Source organism: Arvicola amphibius, chromosome 10 (assembly GCF_903992535.2).
Source record: "Arvicola amphibius chromosome 10, mArvAmp1.2, whole genome shotgun sequence".
NCBI lineage: Eukaryota > Metazoa > Chordata > Mammalia > Rodentia > Cricetidae > Arvicola > Arvicola amphibius.
In genome coordinates, this window is record NC_052056.1 from 47,237,837 (window position 1) to 47,262,761 (window position 24,925).

The following is a 24,925-nucleotide window of genomic DNA, read 5'->3' on the forward strand; positions in this document are numbered from 1 at the left end:
AAAGAAACTGCCTTGGCCTAATAGGGCAGAACTTAGGTAGGTGGAGAAGATGGAATTGAATTCTGGGAGGAAGAAAGCAGAGTCAGAAATACGCCATGAAGCTGCCAGAGTCAGACATGCTGAATCTTTCCCAGTAAGCCACTGCCACGTGGTGATGTACAGATTAATAGAAATGGGTTAAATCAAGATGTGAGAGTTAGCCAATAAGAGGCTAGAGCAAATGGCCAAGCAGTGTTTTAATTAATACAGTTTCTGTGTGGTTATTTTGGGACTAAGCTAGCCAGGTGGCTGGGACGAATAAGCAGCCTCTCTCCTGCAACACTCACACCTCTGGGCCACAGCAGGGAGAGAAGGATGGTGACCCACAGTAAAGAGCTCCTGACCTCATATATTTAGGGACCTATCTGCTCGCACCTGCCATAGGCACAACTCTGCCCCTGGGAGCCCTCTAATTCTGAAGCTGAGTAGGCCCTCTAGGTGGTTCACTGGCCCCAACTCCCCTGATCTGATTTCTCTAATCTTGGAGATAGTGCCTCAAGGTCCCAACATCGTAAGAACTGGTTCTTAGAGGGAGTGAGAACAGTCAACAACAACTTACTCTATTTCAAAGCACAGCTATATGTGTAGCACATAAGCAGACATACACTAATCTTAACTTTTTAAATTTAAAAACCTATTTTACTGTTATTTATTTGTGTTTATGTATCTGTAGGCCATGTGTGGACAGTGTTCAAGGAGAGCAGAATAGAACATTGGATGCCCTGGAGCTGGAGTTACACGAAGTTGTGAGATGCCAACATGGGTGTGAGAAATTGAATTTTGGTCCTCTGCAAGAGCTGTATAAGCTCTCAACTATTGGCCATCTCTTCAGATCTTTAGCATTGAAAATTACGTGTTCTGAACAGAAATTTTAAAAAGACCAATTGTGGGGAGGCTATTGTGAACATCCTGAGGAATACTGCCCTAGACTGAGACCCTGGCTTGTCTGGATAGCACCTTGGCTGTCTTATTCTTATTGGGCAAGCCCCTCAGTCCCTTCAGAAACTTTTCCCAGTGGTCATCCCTCAGAAGACCTTATATGGAAAATAATGTCCCCATCCCTTGTTCCAGAATAATAATAGATAACCATTTAAATATCTCATCTTCAGTTTTTTAAAGTATTCCTAGGTATCTTTCCCAAGAATAAGTCATTTCTATGTCTATTCAACCTCAAAGACCCAAGTTTACAAGCTGTTAATTTAGGCCATCGATATTTATAAGCAATGGATGATAAAACGAATTGGGAAAACAGCCATAGCTCTGAGTAAGCGTAATGTGGAGTAACCACATGGTAACATGATGCCTGAGTTCATCATTCTGGCTCTGTTGCTTTCTTGCTATGTGGTAGGAATGCTGTGCCTTGGTTTCCACATTTGTGAAATGGGAATGACATTAGTAACACTCATTAGTTTGTTACAAAGACTAAGTGAGCACTGAGAGGGGTCCCTGACAACAAAATCACCTCAGATCCATCATTACTCATTATTTATTGCTTTTTCTCTGCCAATTATATTTGGAACCAAATCACTGAGGTTCCAGCAAATATTTATAGTTGGAGAACTGCCAAGCTTCTAAATGGTTAATATTTCAAGCTGGGAGGGAGGAAGTCAAGTATAAGTGATGTGTTTTTTATTATATACAAAACTCAGCGTCAAGTATAATCACTTTAGATTATAGTATTACATGATGTGAGCCCAAATTGGCACTAAACTTATTAGTGATCTCCAGTCTGCTCTTACGTCAACAGTCGTCAATAAACACTGACTACCTAGTGTGAAAGCAGGCTATTGAGAGCCCCAGAGATGCTCTTGAAATTTCTGCTTCTAGCTGGATGGAATTAGGCATCCTCAAGTGATTCTACGGAAAAACAAATTTAAAAAATCTTGTGTTTTTTGTCAGATTTTTGTAGTGTTACATTTACATATTGATATGTCAGTTGATATCTAATGGCCTTGGTTACCTCCCTGACTACATATATGTCTGTGAATGGACTCAGATTGGTCAATCCCGAAATGACAGAGACACAAAACCAATTCTCATGTAAAGAGGGAGAAACCACCTCCCTTTTAGTTGGGAAAATATGTTAAAAGACTTAACATAAAATCCATTTTCATGGAAGTATTTTTACTAACACCAACAAAAGTAAGGTATAGGAATATATACCTTACAAGCATTATTTCAAAGCCAATCTTGGTTAAGTTCTTTTTTGAGAACTTAACTAAGTTACATTTTTCCATGAAAAAGCTGCATTCTTATTGAAATTTGTGCTGGTTACTTTTAACCATCAACTTCGTACAGACTAGGATTGCTCATAAAGGGAGTCCTAGTTGAGGTATTGCCTAGATCAGACTGGCTTGTGGATGAGTCTGTGAAAGTTTCTCTTGTTTGTTCATTGACTCCAAGCCTACTGGGCGGCATTATGTCAAGGACTGACCCTCTGGCTTGTGTAGGAATAGGAAAAGCTAGCCACGTAGTGCAAGCAAGCAAGCTAGTAAGCAAGCAAACAAGCAAGCTTCCATTTGTTTCTCTCTGCTCCTGACTGTGGATGGGATGTGACCAGCTGCTTGAGTTCCTGTCTTGATCTCACCTAAATGAGGGAGGGGAATAAAGCCTTTCCTCCCCTAAGTTGTTGTTGGTCAAGACAACAAATAGAACGGAAGCATGTCATTTCTTTTGTGAGTAAGATGAACTGGTCCAGTCGCAGCACTCAGTTAGGGCTCGACTACATCACCTCAGTCTGAACGTTACTTGTGTGACGTGTGGTCTGGATGTTCTTTTCCCCAACTCTTAATCTAGACTTTGTCATATGAGGCCACAGTAATGTAAGCAGCTTGAACAAAACTCCACGTCAAACCATACAAAAAGCCCACTGGTTACAGATAATTTCAAAAATTACACTGAATGTCAAGTGTTTTTTTTCTAAAATAAATGTGGAACATACAAGTTCTATGTCCTGGGAAAATTAATAAGATTTTAGCTACAGGGACTGTTTTCTGTCCCAATCCAACAAAATTAAGAAATATTAAAAATGCCCAAATACAGAAGACCAAAAGTTTTGCTTATACTTGATCTTAGCTAAGCTACATCAGTCACATGATACTGATGGCCAGTCATTGGCTTCTTGGTAGCCATGAATACAGAGTTGGGTTTTCTGATGCTTTGTGTAAACAGCAAGAGACAAAGCAGTGGCATACTCTGCAGAGAAAAACCATTAGGGTTTAAGCCAAAAACCGACAAGTAGTTTGCTTCCATCTCTTAAAGGAGAAAAGAATAGACCCTTACTGGAACTGGAATCAGAAAAGGGAAGATTCAGCTGGACACTAGCTCAGGTGGCTGTTCTAATGCCAAGTTTCAGGGTTGATGGCTTGGTTGCTTGGGGCTCATGCTTGATTTAAACAGAGGCTGGAAGACTGTCCATGTAGAATTTCTATTAAAAATATCTCATGATGGGAGCGAGGGAAGTGCTTGTGATCTAAGCATTCAGGAGGCTGAGGAAGGAGGGTCTGAGATTCAAGGCGAGTCTAGGCTATTAGTAAGAATCCGTTTCTAAAATCTAAGAGGGCTAGAATGGCTCAGTAACAAAGCACTTGCCGTAGCAAGTACAGGGGTGTGAGTTTGAGCCCTAGAACTGCAAGGCATAAGATGAGGTTCAGGTCCTCCAATACATTATCTCACTCAAACTGCTTAAGGGACTATTTTTTTTTTAAAAAAAATTCCTCCAAAATTTAAATGTATTAAAGTTTAAGTATTAAGCATATGTCCCCACTCAGGGCTGGGGTTGTAGACTTAGCAGAGCTCTCTTCTCATGCATGAGGTCCTAGGTTCAGTTTTCAGTCCTGTGCTCCTGGCCCCAATGTTTCTATGCAATCTCCTTTGATTCCAAACTCTGAATGTTTTTTCTAAGGTCTGAAGGACACACTGCTGTTTTATAAATGACTAAACAAGTATGTCTCAGTATGGAGTTAGTGAGCAAGGCTAAGCTTTGGGTTGAAGAACCATTTGGGAAGTTCTCACTCCTCAGCATGTGCTTATACTCTCAGACTAAAGTGATAACAAGGACTCAGATGCATTTCAGATCTCAGGACACCAGCTGGACTCCCTAGTGTGTGAGACCCTGACTTCCTCTGGAGACTCTGGCTATATCACTTCATTTTCCAGCATCTTCCTGACTCATGACAGCTGCCAGCTCTGTAGGGTTTGGGGGTTTCTAGGTATGGCCACATGGAGAGGCACACCAGTGGAACAGTAACAGAAGAAGCCAGGGTACTGAAGTAAGTCTAGGACTGGTTGGTGCCAGGATTCACTAGTGACTCCTTATGAAATGGGGCGCAGTGGTAAGACAAAACAAAAAGCACTATTTTACAAGACACTTAGGAGGAAAGTTGACTCATAGAAAACCTCTAGTCGGGCTGGAGAGATGGCTCAGCGGTTAAGAGCATTGCCTGCTCTTCCAAAGATCCTGAGTTCAATTCCCAGCAACCACATGATGGCTCACAACCATCTGTAATTAGGTCTGGTGCCCTCTTCTGGCCTGCAGGAATACATGCTATTGTATACATAATAAATAAATATTAAAAAAAGAAAACCTCTAGTCTTGAATATAGACACATGATAAAGAAAAGCAACTCATCTGTAATCCTCCAAGCACAAAGATTCTGGGTAACTCTGGTATCTTCTATTCGATATGCACAGTTAAGATACCCAACTCTAGCATACGGGGGCGGGGGCGGGATAGGCACTTGTGGAGGGAGAAAAGTCTGGGGAGACTTCATCTACTCTGGTAAGAAGGGGACAAAAACAGAGAAGTGAAGCAGAGGATGCTGTGAGTCAGGGTTAGGGATGACATCCCAGAGGGCTGTGGGGCTGAGGAGAGACCGTGAGAGGGGAGACCCAGGGGAGATCTCTCAATGATTTCTCATCTCCATTTCTCGTAAAACAAAGAAGACTTTGAAAATGACCATGTGCATGGGTGGCCAAACATTAATTTGTCTGGAAGCACACATGGGTCTCAGTCCAACCCTGCTTTGAGGTCTCTATCTATCGGAAGCTTTGCTCTGTGGGACTACACCGTTGGTTGTTTGAATTGGAACCAGAATCGTCAGGCAGCTGCAGATTAGATTAGTCAATCTAGCTTAGATTGACTGTGGTGCCACAGGCAGGGCAGACATGCGGGGAAACGTGCAAGAAGAGAGATCCTATGGTCAAAATGGACTCTTCAAAGGCTCACAGTTTTCTTTTTGGTATACTGGAATTTAAACCTTAATTATTTAAAGGATAGCAGTACAACATAATATAAGCAACTGATAGGGATGTAAGAAGCATTCTAAGAACAAATGGAATGTACAACATAAATGCGCAAAGAGAAAATGGGAAGTTACAAGAAACTACCAGAAACAACATTGGACGAAGAGTACTGAAGTAAGCACAACACCAAGAAAATGTATTGTTCTACTAACTAGCCCAAGCATGAGGCAGGGGACCTCTTTGCAGCAGCTAACAACAAAATTCTGACCACAGAGAAGGGCCATTGGAAGCTTCTCACTGCCTTGAAGAATACTGAGGTAGTGCAGTTGTTTTTGGGTTTTTGAGATCTAGGACCAGGGGTTCCACACCCACAGATGCAGCTGATGAGAAACTTCCCATTAGTAATAAACGCCTTAGCCTCATGTGATGTGGGATTCCCCTCTGTATGTTGTGAATATGTTTTATGACCATTGGTTAATAAAGAAGCTGCTTTGGGACTATGGCAGTGTAGAATAGAGCAAGGTGGGAATTCCAAGCAGAGATAGAGGAGAAAAGAAGGCGGAGTCAAAGAGATGCCATGTAGCTGCCAAAGGAGACAGATGCCTCGTGGTAAAATATAAAATAATAAGAATGGGTTAATTTAAAATGTAAGAGTTAGTTAATAAGAAGCCTAAGCTATTGACCAAGTAGTACTGTAACTAATATAGTTTCTGTATGATTATTTCAGGTCTGGAAGGCTTGGAACTAATGAGCAGCCTCTGCCTACAAATTTAGAAGCCAGAGCTAGATGAACGCTTCCTTCTCTCTTCCCTGGTTATACAAGAGAAAGATGGAGGCTCTACTGAGGTGTTCCTCTGAGCCCCACTCCTTCCCAGTTTAGACACTTTTTAAACCACTTCCCTCAATTCTCTGATAGGCAGGAGGAAGATACAGAAGGGATGGCCAGACCCTGTACTGTGTTGACATTTAAAGGTCAGATCTCATTACATCACAAACAATGATATTCCTTTCCACACATCTGAGAAGGATAGCTGTGAGGAGTACTGGAGGAAACCTTAGTGAGCTCATTGAGCTAAAAAGACTTCATTTGCTGTGATTTTGCTAATGCTTTAGCTGAGATAGCTTTTGTGTCACAAACAAATAAAAAATAAAATAAAATAAATAAAATAAAAGGATAGACTCACCCAACTACTGTTTTCCCCTGATTTTTATTGATCTTTTTGTTTTGTTTTGTTTTGTTTTTCAAGACAGGGTTTCTCTGTAGCTTTGGACCCTGTCCTGGAACTAGCTCTTGTAGACCAGGCCTTGAATTCACAGAGACCTCTTGCCTCCTGAATGCTGGGATTAAAGGTGTGAGCCACCACTGCCCAGAAGCTTCTTAATCAACAGAGTAAGAACTTTAAGAACTCATCAATCGCCGAAACCAAATTCAGTTTTCAAATATCTTATTTTATAGCAGACCTCTTTTCCTTATCCTTTTTCATTTTGTGGTGCTAAGAAACTCCAGAGTCTTGGTCCATGAGACAAGCTCTACCACTGGGCTATAAAGGCAGCCCTCCAGGGTCTTTTTGGCCACTCAGATCTTAGTTCCAGAGATCAGGTATATGCTACCTCTGCAAGCCGCTGTCTGTGGAAAGGGCACATGGCTAATTTCACTTATATTTCCCTATTTAAAAGTAATTTAGCTGGGTGGTGGTGCACACCTTTAGTCCTAGCACTTGGGAGGCAGAGGCAGGTGGATCTCTGCGAGTTCAAGGGCAGCCTGATCTACAGAACAAGTTCCTAGACAGCTAGGACTACATTGAGAAACTGTCTTGAAAAACCAACCAACAAAAGAAAAATGAAAAAAGTAATTTATCTTGGAGAAATCACGTATTTGGTCACACAGCTTGTCAAAGCATCTGTAGCACTCACACAAAGAGTACTTGTGGAAAACTTTTAGTCAAGACTAGAAAGATGTTACTTCTGCAATGCTTGAACCTCAGGCTTTACCACTTACCTGTCTCTGGTCCCTCACACAGGTTCTGGTTTGAAAATAAACTTTTCAGTTTCTCGTGTACTTACTGCCAATTGCAGACTTAGACATCTTGCTTCTATCATTTCTTCTCTGTCATAATCCTGAAGGTAGCAGTTACATATGCTTATTATAGATGAAGAAACTTAGGCTCAGACTGGCTTTGTCATGGCTTCAGAGCTGCAAAGTTTGCAAATGGCTGCCTGGGACAGAACCAGGTCTTTATAATTGGTGCTACGCCAGGATACTGTAGGGATGACGCTGTTGCTTCTGTTCCCTGATCATGTAAGCAAGTCAAATATGCTGCTCACTTACATCTGGTGACATCCTTTGGCCTGCCTTTACTCCTGAGTCCTCTTTACCCAAGTGCTGAAAGATCAAGGAAGAGATGAAAACTTCTTAAAGTTTTGTAAAGAAGCTGGACGGTGGTGTGCATGTCTTTAATACCAGCACTTGGGAGACAGAGACAGGTGAATTTCTGTGAGTTCTAGGCCAGTCTGGTCTACAAGAGCTAGTTCCAGGACAGGCTCCAAAGCTACAGAGAAACCCTGTCCTGACAAGCAAAAAAGAACAAAAAAAGGAGAGAACTGAAAACATTTCTGTGTAGGAACACATGAGGGCACTCTAACCTTCTCTCAGCTAAAGAAACATTTTCTGGGACTTCCACAGCTTTGGCACAAATGCTTTTCTTGGACTTCAGCCTCTCCATTCCTAAACTAGGATGGCTGAGAAATGAGCCTTAGCATCTCTTCTCTCTCAGGAGTTGGCTACTTCCACTCATTAGCTGCTCATTTAAGGAATTTAGGGCTCTATTCACCATTGCAAAGACAAGGTTTTGAGGCTGGAGAGATGGCTTGATCGTTATGCCAATATTCTTACTGCTCTTGCAGAAGAGCTGGGTTCAGTTTCCAGCACCCACATCCAACAGCCCACAAAACCCTTTAACTCTAGTTACAAAGGATATGACGGCCTCTTCTGGTCTCCATGGACACATGCACACATGTACGCATACACGTGCACAAGCACACATATCAACACAAATAAACATTTTAAGCTACGTTAATTTATTTCTAACTATATTTAAACAGAAAACATGCTTATGGATTTAACTTAACCATCTTTGCAAAACAGCAAACCATACCTAAAACTAAGGGTGTGTGCATTTATTTTTGATTCATCTGAGAACTGGGTATATTGCTGGAGAAATCTGTCCCCTCCCACAGCTCTGCAGTATCTTCATGTTGGTTGACAATGGCTGGACAGCACCTTGACTCCCCTGGTGGTCCATCCAATTCCTAACATTTGTCATTGTTCCCCTTCATTACAAAGGCTGTTGTCTCACAGCTTTGTGGGTGACATTAATACTCTGGGGGGACTCCAAACCCCCAAACCAGCTCCTTCCTAGTAATCTAGTTGGTTGACTCTTTCACAGGGTAGATAGAGTAAGATTCATTTGATGGGGCTACAAATCTGGCTCAGCAATTAAGAATGTGCATGAACTTTCCCTTGCTTTGGGGAACTGTGTTTGGTTCCCTCATATTGGGAACACTCATATTGTTCCCAATGCATTGTTCATACATGTACTTGCCTTCTCCCCACAAATGAAATCCAGGGAGGGGAGTGTCTCAGATCTCTTCCAAGACAAGCCAGGGTCTTCTTTCTATTCTATGAATGAAATCCTAAGCCAAGTGCTCTGCCAGATGGAAGGATGTGGAGGCCCAAAAATGTGAGCCTGTTTCCATACTGATCAAAGGTGAGAGAGTTGGAACTTACCTCTAGTCCTTCAAGGTTTTTGTACTTCTACCTCAAACAAAGATCCCTCCTAGATTTAGATCAGAGTTCTGCTCTATCAAGGTTATTGTCAACAGGTGTGGCTAATAGTCAGACCATGTATTTCAAGAACAGAGAAGTAGATATGCTTCTACCTCAGTGGAACTCCCTCCCTTTACTACTCTATGTTTCTCTGTTTTATTGTTTCATTCGCACCTTCATATTCTTTATTAATATTTTCTAAATGCCCACACCTCTCGTAAAAACACTAGAGATATTTATCTGCTGTAAAATTACCTGGCAAGAGGTATTTTTGTTGAGGCTGGTCCCCAACCAAAGGAGGAAGGGAAATCCAATAAGAAGTGTCTAAATTACACCAAATGGTAGGATTATAGTGAATCTGTACCCTCATCTCAGCAGGGAAAGCAAATACAAATACATCTCATCCCTGAAGACTGGCTCTCTGAAGAGCTTGTTGGCTAATGCTTTATGCTGCTCTTTCTGTCTAGTGCAGGAAGTTTCTCTCTGCAGAAGCCTTGCTGTTGATCACTACACAGAGCACTTAAACCGACAGGCTGCTTTTGTTCTGGGTCAATAAAAAGCCTCGTGGATGTCTGATCTTCGAGAAGGAAAAAAAAAACGCAACTTGTTCAGAAGAACAGGCCAGTGGGTGGTCCTTCATACATCACCAACATCATGGCAGCGTGCTTTAGAAGCCTGGCATGGAATCAGACAGTCCCAGATGAAAAGAAAATTAGCCTTCATTACATCCAACAAAAAGAACTGAAGTTTTAGCCCAACACGGTTCAGACGCCAGCTCCATAATAGCCTTTTATTTAGATGTGGTAAAACAAATTTGACAAGAGTCAGTTTTCAAAGTTTTACCACTGATATCAAGAGTCTTGCTTTTGACAATATGTTTAATTCCTTTGTGCCTCAATTTCTTAATCTGCAAATTGGGGAGGAATGCACCTCCATCACTGAGCTGTTGAAAGTATTTAACTAGGCTTATGTAAGACAAGGAAAGCAATGCAGGAGTCCTAGATAATCTTACATTAGTATTACTAAGTAAGTTATCCCTCTGCTCCTGTTGGCATTTTCGTACTCCTTATATCAAGTGTTGAGCCTCTTAAGACTTTGCCATGTAGCCACAAGCTTTGGCATATCCTAGGCATCAGTACCTGTTTTCTGCTTGCCCTAGTTTCTCCTTACGACAACTAGAAACACTCATCCCTCATGCCTAAGTTCTGTCGATATTTCCGGATTCTGTGTCTCTCGCCTCCTCCGTCTCTCCCGCCTGCCACCTTTTTTTATTAGATGCCTGTTTAGAAGCAGACACCAAGTATATGCTGAGATGACGAAACGTGACGTGTGTGTGTGTGTGTGTGTGTGTGTGTGTGGTAAAGAGAGAAATAGGAAACAGTCCCAGGGGCACACAGGTGGTGGGGATACACGAAGAAGTCACTCCTGAGACGGTTCCTGCAGGATGAATTGTCACTGGCCAGCTGAAGCAGGGGCGTTGGTGGGTGGGTGGAGAAAAGAGCAATTCACAGACTGGGGTCATAAAATGATCATACTTACTTCAAGGAGTTTTCTTTAGGCCCCAAACTATCTGACTTCATATAGGATACAAAACAAATCCAATGCTGGACACCTCTTTAAACAGGCTGGACTCCATTTCTACCAGATTTCCCCACCTCTTTCACCTGTCACTTCTGCATCTCACCAAGTCAGCCCTTCCTAGTTCCTGGAGGTGCATTGTGTCCCCGTTTCTAATTATTCATCTACTTCCTTCTGTGTCCTTCTAGGAGTCAAATCTTGCTCCTGGGCCTCACTTCCTCAAAGGTATGCTGTAGCGGACTGTACCAGGAAGCAAGCGCCCTTGCTTGCCATCCTCTGGCCCAGATGGTATTGATTTTGGAAGCACTGGCCATAGTCTGAGTTTGCTGGCCTCGTTCCAACTGCTGGATATTGCTTACACGTATATGAACTGCAGCTCACTCACTAAGAATTTGGTAGAGCATCCACGATGCCATTAGGTATAAAATGAGGTAATCGGAAAGGATGGTTCATAGTAGCTATATAAAATATTAGATTTCTTTGCTGCTAGATAGTGTTCTATTACACTGCACTTAATTCTTATTTCATCTTTGAAGGTATTTGAGATGGGGTCCAGCTATGCAGCCCTGACTGGCCTACTGCTCACTATATACATCAGGATGGCCTCAGATTTATGGTAACAGTTTATAGATTATAGACATGTCCTGTTTATCTATTTAATTCTTCATTTTTTTCTATGTAAAGAGTTTAGTCATACCCAACTAGACATGGTGGTATCTATTCAATTAGCACTTGGGAAGTAGAGACAGGGGGATCAGGTGTTCAAGGCCAGTCTCAAACAAACAAAAATCCCCAAACCCCAGGTTTGGTGATGCACACCTGTAATCCCAGAATGTATAAGTAGAGGCATGAGGCATGCTATTGCAAGTCTGAAGCAACCTGGTCTATATCATCAGCTCTGGATCAACCAAGGCTACGAGAAAACCCTGTTTCCCTACTAAACAGACAAAAGAATTTGAGTTTACTAGAAAATAGAGTCTTGACCTGCATTCCCTAGAGGTTCCGTGGTCTCATGGAAAAGTCTAAGGATGTGACTTTAGATGGGGTTTTGAAAGGGTTAAATATTGAGGTCAGCTGCGTGGAGGAGCAGTCACATGTGGACACAGGAGGCCAGGTGTCTGGCAATGCTTTGTAAATTGTCACGTGTCCATCATGGGGAAGTCATGCTGTCTGCGACCCCACAGGGAGTGAGAAACTGGAAGTTACATGTTTGGAACCCTTTTATACTGAGCCCTATGAACCCTTCCTGAGCTGACGGTAGCCTATAGCCTTGCATGGAAACAAACAGTAAACATGAACACACAGCTATCAGTGAGTTCTATGAATCTTAGCAAATTATCAGGCATAAGGGAATCGCGTTATCTGGATAGAGGTGAGCTTCTGGATTGTGTAACTTGGCACAGACATTATAGTTTGCTCCATTTGACAGACAGGGATCCTACAGCACACAAAGGCAAAGCTTTTACTCAAAGGTCAAGTAGCTGCTAAACCTACAGGCACTAGGAGCAGACGTTACACCCTGAATGATGGATGCTGCTGTACCTCTTTCCAGGCAAATAAAAATAGGCCAATGATTGGGTAAAGGGGCTTGTCAAGCAAGCCTGGGCAAGCTATATTTGATGCTTGAGACCCATATAAAGGCAGAAGGAGAGAACCAACTCTGCGAAGTGGTCCTCTGACCTTCGCACGCCAGTGGAGACCCATAAGGCCCCATACACATACCATATACATGTAGACACACAAAACCACAACCACCCCGCCACACACCCCAACACATACATATACAGGTACACAGGCAAGTTCACAAAACTGAAACAAAAAACCTTCAAACTCCTAAAGAGGGACACGATGTATACATGTAGCGTCATGTATACAGTATCACAGTGTGCCTGGAAAATATGTGCAACTGTTCTATAGCAATTAAAATACTAAGAAAATAGGATATGATACAAAAATATTAAAAACATATAAAAGTGAACATATATTCTTAAATGGTGGTGTTTAGGGCAGGTGTTTCTGATGGGAAACAGATTAAGACAAGGTGTTACAGTGTAGACCAGACTGACCTCAAGTTTGGAATCTCTCAGCTTAATTTGTAGTGCTAAGACAGATTAGATCACTTTTGTTATGTTTCATGTTTGGTTTTTTGGGGAACAGGCCCTCACTCTGTAGGTTGGGCTGGCCTGGAGCTTGTGCACCAGGATGACCTCATACTGTGACAGTCCTGGATGGCTCTGAGCCATCATGCCTGGACAGGACAGTGTTTACAGAGAAGTATTTTGTCTCACAACCCAGGCATTTAATCTCTACAAATTGACATGAATAAATCAATTTGCATGTTGAACTATTTCAGTGGCCTGCGCTGAAAATAGAGCAATTTAAAAAGCTCTATGTGAGAAATGAGCCTTATGGTTAGAAAATACAGCAAAAGACTCACTTAGGAAATTCCTCACCATTCTTGGAAGCTATTTTATTGTACCTGGCCCTTCCATCTTAATAACTTCCATGTGACCCTGATCCAATTCATCTGACGCCAGGATGTCCTGCTAAGTGCCCGCTCTTCCCTCTGTGCTCTGCTGCTACTCAGCACGTCCTTGATGAACTGAGGTCACTGTGTGGGAAGAATCTCCATGTCTGTCTCCATCACTCGACTCTAAGACAGACAAGACAGGGTCATGTGTAATACGCATCCATCTCTCTATTCTCTAAGGTACTGAGTACATGTATACAGAGGACGTGCAAACACTACCTGAAGGGGCAGATGCTTAGAGCCCTGCTTAATACCAGTAAGCTTTGGTCCTCTGATTCTTTTGCAAACCTCTCTCAGTTCCATTCATCTTCCTCTTACAGAGAGAGCTTCTTCTAGCTACCTTTGACCTCAAACACCTGTTTACCCCTGGCTCTGTTTATCGTCATTGGTCCTTCTGGCTTATCTAAGGCAACGAAGAGGAATGTGCCAGAAGACATAGAGGATAAAAATAAACCAGAAAGGATAACGAAATGGCAGCTATAATTTTAAAAAAAAAATCTGCTGTGAACAATTTAAAAAGAAAAGTCCTAAAGACTAGATTTCCTGAGTGAGTTTCTCATAGCATTGCCTGGGGCCTCCCAGTAGGCCACGCCCAGTAGGTCCCTGGAGAAATGCAGCATTTGTGGAGTACCTGTACACAGGACTAGGCATCCTTAGGATAGTCAGAGATAACCGACAGAGCCAAGACTTGGGATCAGGGGAACCATTTAGAAGTCTCCCAAACCAAAGAACATCATTATACCTCATTGCCAATCTAAGGGGATAAACTTCAACTCTCAAGCTTGATTATTTTTCATGAGCCATGTGGGACAGTGTTAATAATAACCATCAGACTGCCAGCAAAATCTGAGCAAGCCATGTGGCCAATTTAATTTTTAATCAGTTGCCTATTGAATTCATAATTAGTCACAATACACCAAAGCAACCTGTAAAGCTGAAACCTGGAGGCAGAAGGCCTTAATCAACATATTGTTTTTATGTATGGAGAAGCCAAGAGGCCTCCCCACTGTCTACGGAGAGACATAACCCAGGGACCTGGTCTACCAACGCCTGGCTGGAAGGAAGTTGTAGGAAGGAGTGGTTTCGTGGTTCTCTAGAGCTAAATGATTTTCAAATGAAATGTTTATTTGTAGAACACACATAAGAAGAGCTTTTCTGGCCACAGGCACTACTCCACAGGCTACAGTCTTTGCCTGAGCTGTCCTGAGAAACAGAAAGATTGTACCAACCCTTCCGTCCCAGTGACTCCGCAGGGAATACAAATATGCCATTACCCCAGATGGTCCCCAGTGCAACCCCCATATCCTGATTATTCCATGTTTAAGGGGTTCCAATATCACCCCTGGGAGGCATGGTAAAGCTCTTTCCACAAGTATGAATGTCTATTGTCTTTCAAAAGATTTTCCTGGTCTTCAAATGTCCAGTACACTCTGATACTCATCCAAAATCAACACTGTCAAAATCAGTGGTTCTCACCTTCCTAATGCTGGGACCTTTTACTATAGTTCTGCAGGCTGTGGTGATGATCCCCTGCCATAAAATTAATTTCATTACTACTTCATAACTGTCATTTTGCTACTGTTATGAGTCATGCTGCGAATGTCTGATATTCAGGATAGCTGATACTCGGCCCCTGTGGAAGGGTTATTCGATTTTCCCAAAGGGGTGTTGCGAGCTACAGATGGAGCACAGCTGGTCTAGATAACTCACTTCAAAGAAATCTTCGTCGGTTCGGCTCACTTACATCCTACTCTGCCTCCAAGCAGAGGACACCACCTTCATGAGAGTCACCCCTCATAGAAGGGATCCTTTTCAACTCTGAGGTAATCCTGTTTCATTAACATTTTAAAATGAAAGTGGGCAAATCATATTGGGAAAACCAGGAGAATGTTTAGGGTGGGAACGAAGTTATAATAAGTGAAGCCTTCTGCGACCAAATGTCCCTGCATTTTCACAAAACGTGAAACCTCAGGGATCAATGTGTGGAGAAGAGTATTTGATGATTGTGGTAAAGCAAGCCCAGTTTCCACTTTGCAGAAAGCTTGTGCAGGTGCAGAGACAACTGTCACCCCACACCACCCGCAGGGCTGCAAAAGGCGTGGTTGGGGCAAGAGTTCAACAGGAAATGACCGGATCCAAGAAAAACAGGTAGAAGACTCAATCAGCTCATAAAAGAACCAGCTCTCTGAGACTTGACATCCAGAGCGTATTTCTTAAAATAGGTAAAAATCTTAGTTAAATTCTAAACAAAGTTGTATACTCTAAAGGAGTGACCACTAAGAATATGGCTCAGTAACAACATTCTCATGACATTCCTGGAGCGCTGGGTTTGATCCCCAGTACTGGCTGCATAAAACTAAGCCTGGTGACACATGCCACTCAAGAGCTGGAGCCAGAAGGACCATTATTCTTGGCTGCAAAAAGAGTTCAAGGCCAGTCTGGAATGTACAGGACTTTGTTTCAAAAAAAAAAAAAACCAATGAAATAAAACAAAACAGGGATGCCAGTTCAAAACTTAAATCATCTGATATTGCATAGAATAGCTTCAGTGAGTACAGGGAGATGGGCCAATGGTGCAATTAAGACTTAGCTCTGAAAAATCATCTCCACTATGCTGTATACCAAGTCTGAAATGCCCCTCCCCCACCTGAAGCTCAGTAGGTTTCTCATCGATGCTCACAGCTGCTGGCTCACCAGAACAGGTATTTGGAGAATTCCTCCTCCTCCTCTTCCTCACTATCCAGGTCATCTTCACACCTGCTCCTCTTTCTGGCTAATCACTAAGTCCAGCTGACATTTCCTCCTAAGCATCTCCAGCTTCTGTCCCCTTTCTGTGGTCCACGTGGTCACTTGGGTCAGGTTGCTTCCTGCTTGGATGACCCCCTGACACATGCCTTGGTTACAGCTGTCACTTGTTCCCATACGTTTTGAACTACAGCCAGAGTGCTCCTTTTAAACCACAGGGCTGACATTTTCGTGCACACTCCTCACACTGTTTGCTTTCCTTGGAAAATCTCAGGTAGCCCTGGCTGGCCCCACACTCACTATGGAGACTAACCAGGATGCTCTCCTCTTGCGTTCTGGCACTACAGGTTTGAACCACTATGCCCTAACTTACACTAGAGCATTGTGTGCGCTTTTCCAGAGCTCTCACAACTAAGTTCGATCCCCAGGACCCCTTTGACACTCTTCTTGTTAAGGAGAAGTTAAGCCCCTATGGCAGACTATTGGCCCTCTACATACTTTATGACCTCAACCCCTATACTTTCCCCTTTGTCAACCGAGACACATCTATAATAAATTATTTCAGTGCATTAATGGGCCTCTCCGAACTCCCAGGTCTTGTTAGGATGCCCTTGCCATATGCTCTTCCAGATGCAGCTGAACCTCCCCTATTATTTTATATGTGTATTATGCTGTAAGGGGCTGATTAAATGTGCTTTTCTCCAACCAGCTCTTTGAAGGCAGGGCCCATGCTCTTATTGACAGTCATGGGATTACTAGTGCCTGGGAGAGAGCCTGCTGTACAGAAGGTAATCAACAGATGGATTGAACATAGTAAGTAAAACAAAGCCAAAGCTGCTTTTCTCTGCTCTCTCTCTAGCTCTCTCTCCCTTTCCTTCCTATCTTCCTTCCTTTCTTTCTTTCTTCCTTTCTTTCTTCCTTCGTTCCTTCCTTTGTTCCTTCCTTCCTTCCTTCCTTCCTTCTTTTCTTCCTTCCTTCCTTCCCTCCCTTATTTCTTTCTCTCCCCTCCCTCCCCATGCCCAGCTAACTCTAACAGCAGAGGAGTAATTTTGATTCATTTTGTACTAATGCAGCCAGTGGTCTTTCATCAATTCCTGCACAAAGCTTTCGGTGGCTGACTTGAGCACAGAACTCAATTTCGGCATGCCATGTGAAGTTCTTTAGGACCCTGCTTCTTCCTGCTTTTCCAGCCTCATCTCCATCCCTTCGTTTAAATGAAATCTATTCTGATCACAGCAGATTGTCTGGGTTTCTTCAAGGTCATCATCATCTTCTGTACCTCAGTTCCTCTTGCACATGACTCTCCTCCCTCTCTCTGCAACACCTTCCAGTTTGTTATTTCTACTCAAAGGTCACCTTGAAGTAGGGTAATAAGAAAAGGAAGATTGAGGGACTCAGGAAGAGAGAGGAGACTTCAAATCTGAGAGTCTGGCTGAAGTTTCCTAGTAGCTGAGGGTTAAGAGTTTCAGCATATTTGATATTTGCTGGAAAAGTTGTCTATACATGTTCATTTATATGTAGACCTTTACAGATGGGAAGTTAAAATAGCCCCCAAAGATACTTCAGCATTTATGACTTTTGAGTGGGGCCTTTCTCCTTTCCCAGACATAAACATGTAATTCTGGATGTTTTTCACAAACAAGACTTGTAAACTAACTTATCTTCATAGCAATAACAAGCCTTACCTTCTCAGTTGTGATTTTCGCCAATACAGTCCTGAAACCACATTATGATTTCTTTTACCTTCCTTGAAATCTTTTGAGATATACCTTCAGGAGCCTCTAAATCACGTATATGTCTATTGTGAAGACATTTAATTATGACTTTCTAGAGATGCCTGCAATCAAGACCATGTTCACTCCTTTCCTAAGCATGTCTCTTTCTATTAACTGGCACACTCTAGTCTACATCAAAAGTCTAAAGCCCAGCCGGGCACACTGGCATACTCTAGTCTACGTCAAAAGTCTAAAGCCCAGCCGGGCACACTGGCATACTCTAGTCTACGTCAAAAGTCTAAAGCCCAGCCGGGCACACTGGCATACTCTAGTCTACGTCAAAAGTCTAAAGCCCAGCCGGGCACACTGGCATACTCTAGTCTACGTCAAAAGTCTAAAGCCCAGCCGGGCACACTGGCATACTCTAGTCTACGTCAAAAGTCTAAAGCCCAGCCGGGCACACTGGCATACTCTAGTCTACGTCAAAAGTCTAAAGCCCAGCCGGGCACACTGGCATACTCTTGGCTCCCTCCTTCAATCACAGCACTTGGAAGACAGGAAAAGGAAGATCAGGAATTCAAGGCTAACCTCAACTATATACTGAGTTCACAGCCTGTCTCAACTCCAACCCAAAGAAGAAAAACAAAGTAAACTTCAACTCTGTTTCATACTGCCTGATCCTGACATCTTGGGGCAAAGCCAAGAATCCTGGTGAGGAGTAGTGTTTCTGGAAGGAACGCTCTGAGGTGTGCAATGGCTCCCGACCCCGGCTCCATCAGCCAGCCATGGACAATCTCCTGCCTTGCTTTCCTTCCGGGAACAGGACTGCGAGCCAGTTTCCTGGGCGCGATAGATTCTGTGTATTCTTCTCTGTTATTTTGGAATTTTAGATTTTTTTCTAAGATAATCATTTCACAAAGAGTAGAGAGAAGAATATTCTGCCTGATATGATACAGTATGTGGCACAACGATAAATACTGTGAATTCACGATTTTCCTTTAAGTGTGTTATATTCTTCTATATAGCCAATGAGAACCAGAAAAGACACTGCTACTTCAAGTCAAGTTAATGCCACATACTCATTACTACTCAGGAGGCTCCACATGAACTCTCCAAGCTTGATCTAAACTCAACTCTAAGAAAGACTGAGCAGTTCCCGTCTTCACCTGGCTCTGTTCGGCATTCTTCCCCTGTTTCCAGTCGCGCTTTAAGAACATTGCTTTTAGAACATAAGACTTCAAATAATACATGTTCATAAAATATTCATCTAGGTCTGACAGAGTCCTTAATATTTGAGTTCCTCCATTATTGCAGACTATGGCTGTGCTCCAGAACACTTATGGGGTACAAAGAGCTCCTTCATTCTCTTGTTCTTTCATCTTTGTGGGCTTGGACCTCACTGTGTAGCCCAGGCTGTCCTCAACTCTGCAGCAACCACGTCAGACTTCCAACTGGTGCAGATCACCTCACTTGGCTCTATTTTTTTAAAATTAATTTCTGCTCAGAAAAAATACTGATAGGATATAGAGAGTGTACACACACACACACACACACACACACACACACACACATACAATTCAAGAGTAAGCAGAGATTGTAAACCAACAGTTATTCTTTTAGAAATTTTCTGTTCCTGGAAGACAGTGTATTCACAAAGGAGGGGCCCTGTCTCAAGAACTGACATGACTTAGCTGTCCCACTTAGAGAGCGCTGCTGGCCTCTGTAACCCAAGTTGTTTCCTCCTGGAGTTACCTGCAGATCTGCAAAGGTACTCCTCCTATACTATTCGCTTCTCAGGGCTGCTCAGGAACACAAAGCACGGAAATTTTAACAGCACAAGTAAGACAGGGAGGACACAGATGGCCTCCTACAAGCCATATTAATAAGCACACAGATCTAGTGATAGATTCCTACAACCTAAAGTTGTTCCTTGAGGCGTGTTCAAATTCTTTTCACACACACAAACACAACCGCTACTTATGTCTATAACTGATCTCGGAAGACCTGATTTGAGGCTGTAACTGAGTCAGAGTCGGTAGAGTTGCTTGAGATCGTTCCCAAAGGCAAAGTTCCAGGAAGCTGGAGCACATCACCTATATGCCTGTACTGTGCCTGTGCTCAGAAGCTCCTCGGGGCTGGAGAGAGAGGTGGAGGTGGGTGACCTGTCACACCTGGCAGAGACCAGGTCAAAGCATGTGTCAGAAACCAAAACTCTGACTTCCGAAGGATGTCTGGCAGAAGCACATGCAGGAGAGAGCTGCCCAACTGTCGGTGGGCAGGGTGGCAGAATGTTCATGAGGCGTGAGCAGTAAGAGACATCAGAATTTGGACCCTCTCAGGAAAAGGCCAAGATCATAGCAATTGTGTGCTGTGGGGGAGCACATGCGTGGTGGTGTGTGGAGGCTGAGGCATCTGTTTGTATGGATGGTGAACGCACTCTCCAGTCACAAGGCAGGGGCTGTAAGCGATAGAAAGGTAAGTTCACAGGAACACACTCTGCAATACTTCATTCTAGGACAGGAAGCGATATGGCCGGGTCAAGGAGGATGAGGGCTAAGAGAATGACAGGAGAAGCACCGCAAACATGGCCTGGCAGACGACAAGGTCTGGCAGCTGAGTTAGGGGTAGGTGGACAAGACAGAGCCAATAACTTAAGGAGACTTTTCCAGCTCTCGTGACCAGTTGTTTATGTGGTGTTTAAGACTCCCTTGCTGTTTCCAGGTAGGCAACGATTGGCCTCTATCCTATTCCTAACTCTAACCCTCCTAGGGGCATGGCCTGTCAAATTATGGTAATCTGATCAGAGGGACTCTCAGGGTTTAATTGGATAGTGGGCTCCTTAATTAGACTGTAAATTACCTGAGGGTAGAGATTGCACCTCAGGCCTCTTTCCTTGTTCCTTCTAGGCTCAGGCTTTGGATCTTGTGAGTGCCTTTAAAAAGTCACACAATAATAATTGTATGGAACTTCTTTGTACCAGAAAGCATACTGTATGACTTACTTCTCACCTTCAGCAAATAAGGTGGGATACTTTTATCTTGCTCAAGGTTTCAGTCCTTGGGAGGGGTAAATTCAGGCAGTTATATTCTTAAACAATTCACAATCCTGCCTGTATGCATGCATGTATGTATGTATGTATATATGTATGTATGTATGTTTGTATGTATTTTTATTTATATTTACTTTGTGGTGCTATTGAACACTAAACCTGGGGCTTGGTGTATGCTAGGCCAGTGCTCCACCAGTTACAGCCTCTCGGCTTTTGGTATTTGGGGACAGGGTCTTGCTACATAGCCCAGGATGGCTTTAAACTTAAGAGCTTCCTTTCTCAGGTTCTTTAACATTGAGATAACTAAGTCAGAATCTGTAGAGTTGCCTGAGATCTTTCCCACACACTCCATGCACGCATACCCCCCCCCCCCCCCCCCCAGTTAGCGCACAATTGCTATGATCTGCAGGCCTTCAGAACTGCAGTGAGTCTGGGATCCTGCTTCTAACAGATACAGGAGATTGCTGAATTCTTGCCCTTTTTCTGTGATGTTGGGACAGACGTCCAGGAAGTGAAGAGCTATCTCGGGAGAGAAGACTGTTAGTTGGAGGTGCCGATGTTGAAGCTGCTCTCTCTCCACCATGACCACCCAAAGTGAAAACAAAGCTGGACTGGTGGCTCAGGGTTGTGACACTAATTACTCAGGATGCTGGGCAAGAAGATAGCGAGTCTAAAGAAAGCCTGCCTGGGCAATCTAATGAGACCCATTCTCCAAATAAAAAGTGAAAAGACGGCTGGGGAGATAGGTTGGTGGCCAAGTGCTTATTTGCATGTGTGGGCTCTGGGTTCATTCTCCAGCACTACAAAAACAAAACAAAACAAACAAAAAAGCATCCCTGCTTAAGAAATCACTTTCTTATACGTTTTAATTATGGAATCAGCATTATTTATTTTGACTATGCCCTTGCTTTTCCTTAGCCTCAAGTCCACGAAAAGAATGGTTTGGTTCTGGGTTTAACTCAGAGCTCTAGACCAACACAACACTATTACACAGTCTGCTTGTTCACCTTTGAAATGGTCGCTGAATGGTGTGACTTCCAAATCTGAGCAATGACCCCTTCATCCTGGTCCCTCTCATCCCCAGTGACTTCATCTCTGTGTCACCCAGGGGAGAAGAGAGTGTGTACCCACAGGGAGGAGAGTTGCAGAAATCACCAAGTGGTCATTAGCTCAACTTCATGGAAATGGACATGATCCCACAAGGGTAGGAAGCAAGAGAAGCCAGCAACCCGAGAAGACAGAGCCATCTGGAAACTGGAGCTGTCACAGTCACCCAAGACAGGACGGCCCTGAGGAAGGTGGGTAAGGCAGAGGCAGACCAGGTCAGTGGGAGAAAGGTGAAAAGGGGAAGGAGAAACCAGAGCAGGGAGAGACAGCAGCGGGAAGGTGAGACACTTTAGGCTGGCAAGGAAAGCAGAAAGGGTGCTGGACCAAAAGCCTATTTCTTTTCTAACTCTCCCATCCATTTCTTTGGCTTAGAATTTTCATTTGCTAGGGTGCTTGTGACAGGAATACAGTGCATACCAACAAGGAATGAGTTCAAAAGTTTCCATGTGACCTCATGTGGCTTTCTACCAAAGGCAAACCTAGGCGGTCTATTTTGTTTAGCTCTGACCACGTTGGAGAAGGAGCTGGGCTCCAGAGACTGAGGCATAAGGATAGCTCCAAGTGGAAGTCAGACTTGGCTATATAGTGAGTTCAAGTCCGGCATGGGGTACAGTGTGAGCCCTTTGTCTCAGAATATTAAAAGTAAAAACGAACAACACAACATAACAGCAAATACGACAATTGGACACCGACGTTCTCCCTCTGTGGCCTTCTGAATTATTCAGTCAACAGTCACCAGTGTCTGCTCATCTACTGCTGACTCCATTGAATTGGGGTCATAAACTGAGACAAAGACACTTCCAGCAACTAATTCACAGACCGGAGGAAAAACAGCAGGGTGAGAACTTCACAAGGCAGGACTGTCAAGGGCCATAGGGGTGGGGAAAGGAGGTGCCTCCATCCACTTTCTCCATCGTGTAGCTCAATTAGACTATTTTATTGAGACCTACCCCTCCCCAACCCTAATCTTCAATAGTGTCTCTTGCAGTCCTGACCCACTTACTAACATCCCCTCCCCCCCCCCCCCCCTCTCTCTCTCTCTCTCTCTCTCTCTCTCTCTCTGTAGGGTCTCATGTAGCCCAGGCTTAGAATTCACTCTGTGGCCCAGAGTGGCCTCACTCCATAGAGACCTTCCTGGTACCTCAGCCTCTCAAGGGCTGGAGTCAGAGGATGGAGCTACCCTACCCTACTCTAACCATTCCTTAAATACCATTTTCCCAACAAAGCTGAGAATATGAGACGGAAATGCTCTGCCCATCCTGTGTGCCTCTGCAACACATCATCTGTATCTATTTTGATGTTTATCGCAGGTTGATCTTAACTGTGTAGGGTGGGGAGGTCCTCAGAGGTAGCTAGACATTGCTGGGTTATAAGCGTCTTTGGAAGTAGGGTTTTCTTAAAATGCACTCAGGATCTAATGAGGTGAGAATGGGGAAGGCTAAAGTGGATCCTGCTTCTTTTACAACAACTATGTTCTTGTTGTGTAAATTCATTTCTTGTTTTAAAGGGGTATAAAAAATGTTCTTCCCTAAAAGGACTTAGCAATCCTTTCCAATAGTTTTATTTTAACAAAGCACAGGTTTTTAAAAACCCTAAATCAAGCTGGAGGGTGGTGGTGAACACAACACCTTTAATCCCAGCACTTGGGAGGCAGAGGCAGGTGGTTCTTCTCTGGGAGTTCCAGCTCAGCCTGGTCTACAAAGCCAGTTCCAGGACAGCCAGGACTGGCACACAGAGAAGCCCTGTCTTGAAAAACGACAACAACAAACCAACCAACCAAACAAACAAACAACCAACCAAAAAAAAAAAAAAACAAACAAAAGAACCCCACACCCTAAATCAATCTTTAATTTGAAAAAGATTAAGAATTTCGTTGAACTCAGTATATTTTTTAATATCTTTACTTTTTGAGGTGAGTCTCATTTTGTACCCCAGGCTGGCCTGAAACTTACTATGTAGTTCAGACTGACTTAGAATTTGCAGCAATTCACCTGTTTCAACTTCCCAAGCCCTGGGATTATAAACGTGACTCACCACACCCAGCTCTTAATCAGTATCTTAATTACAAGTAGAAAACTGCTACTTTGTACCACAGAGTCAGAATCAACAGCACAACCCAAGACCTTTAAACTCAAGAAGGCTCTTCCCAATAGACCAAATATCTTATCTTGAGTAAAAAAGAAAGAACATTGTTAAAAACTGAATAACAACACAAACAAAAAAAGGAAGAAAAGGGCAGAGCAGTAATATACACAGAGGAAATGGATTCACTCAAAATCAGTATACAGCCAAGTGTGATGGTTCACAATGTAGTCCCAACCAGAAGGGAGGCAGAAGATGAAAGATTTTGGTAAACTCCAGGCCAGCCTGGGCTACAGAGTGAAGCCATGTTTAAAAAGAGAAAAAAGAAAGAAAGAAAGAAAGAAAAAAGAAAGAAAGAAAGGAAAGAAAAAGAGAGAAAAACAGTGTACATTATATATTTAAAAAAGAAAGAAAGAAAAGAAAAAAGAAAGAAAAACTTTTCCCTTTCAGAAAATATCAATAACATCAAGGAAAGTATTTTTATAGTAAACTTTAATTTTCAAAAAGTAGCATTTATAATTTCAAGACCTTTTACCTTGTAAAGATCAAATGACTAGATACAGTTGGGAATGAGAATAACTCTGAGATTCTCCTCCGAGATATTTCATTGTGTTTGAGTGACCGTGGGGCTTGACAGGTGGGGCTCACAGTTTCGGAAGTGTAGTAATCCACCAGGGCTCTGTTGAGAGCACACAGCCACATGTGTTGTCTCTCATCAACGCCTAGGCACAGGCAGCAGGTGCTCCTACATCTGATAGAATTAAAACCACCCAGATCTATGATTGCCAGATCCCTCACCCTTTCCCCGACCTCTCCCATATCATTGCTGCCACAGTTCCCTTCCTGATGGATCTGGCTCAGCATTCAGACACATGGGGTCAAAGCATCAGTTCTGAATTTCAGCCTTACTGCATTCTAATTCAAACAAATATGTCTGTCTATCTGTCTGTCTGTCCATCTGTCTGTTATCTACCTATCTCTATTCATCTATCAATCTATCATCTATCTGT

The 24,925-nt window shown here is 43.1% G+C and overlaps 1 protein-coding gene across 1 annotated transcript in view; it reads right to left on the reverse strand.

Moving 5' to 3' along the window:
* Plcxd2 (phosphatidylinositol specific phospholipase C X domain containing 2) overlaps window positions 1–24,925 on the reverse strand; it is a 58,929-nt gene that overhangs the window by 30,927 nt on the left and 3,077 nt on the right. The window lies entirely within an intron of this gene.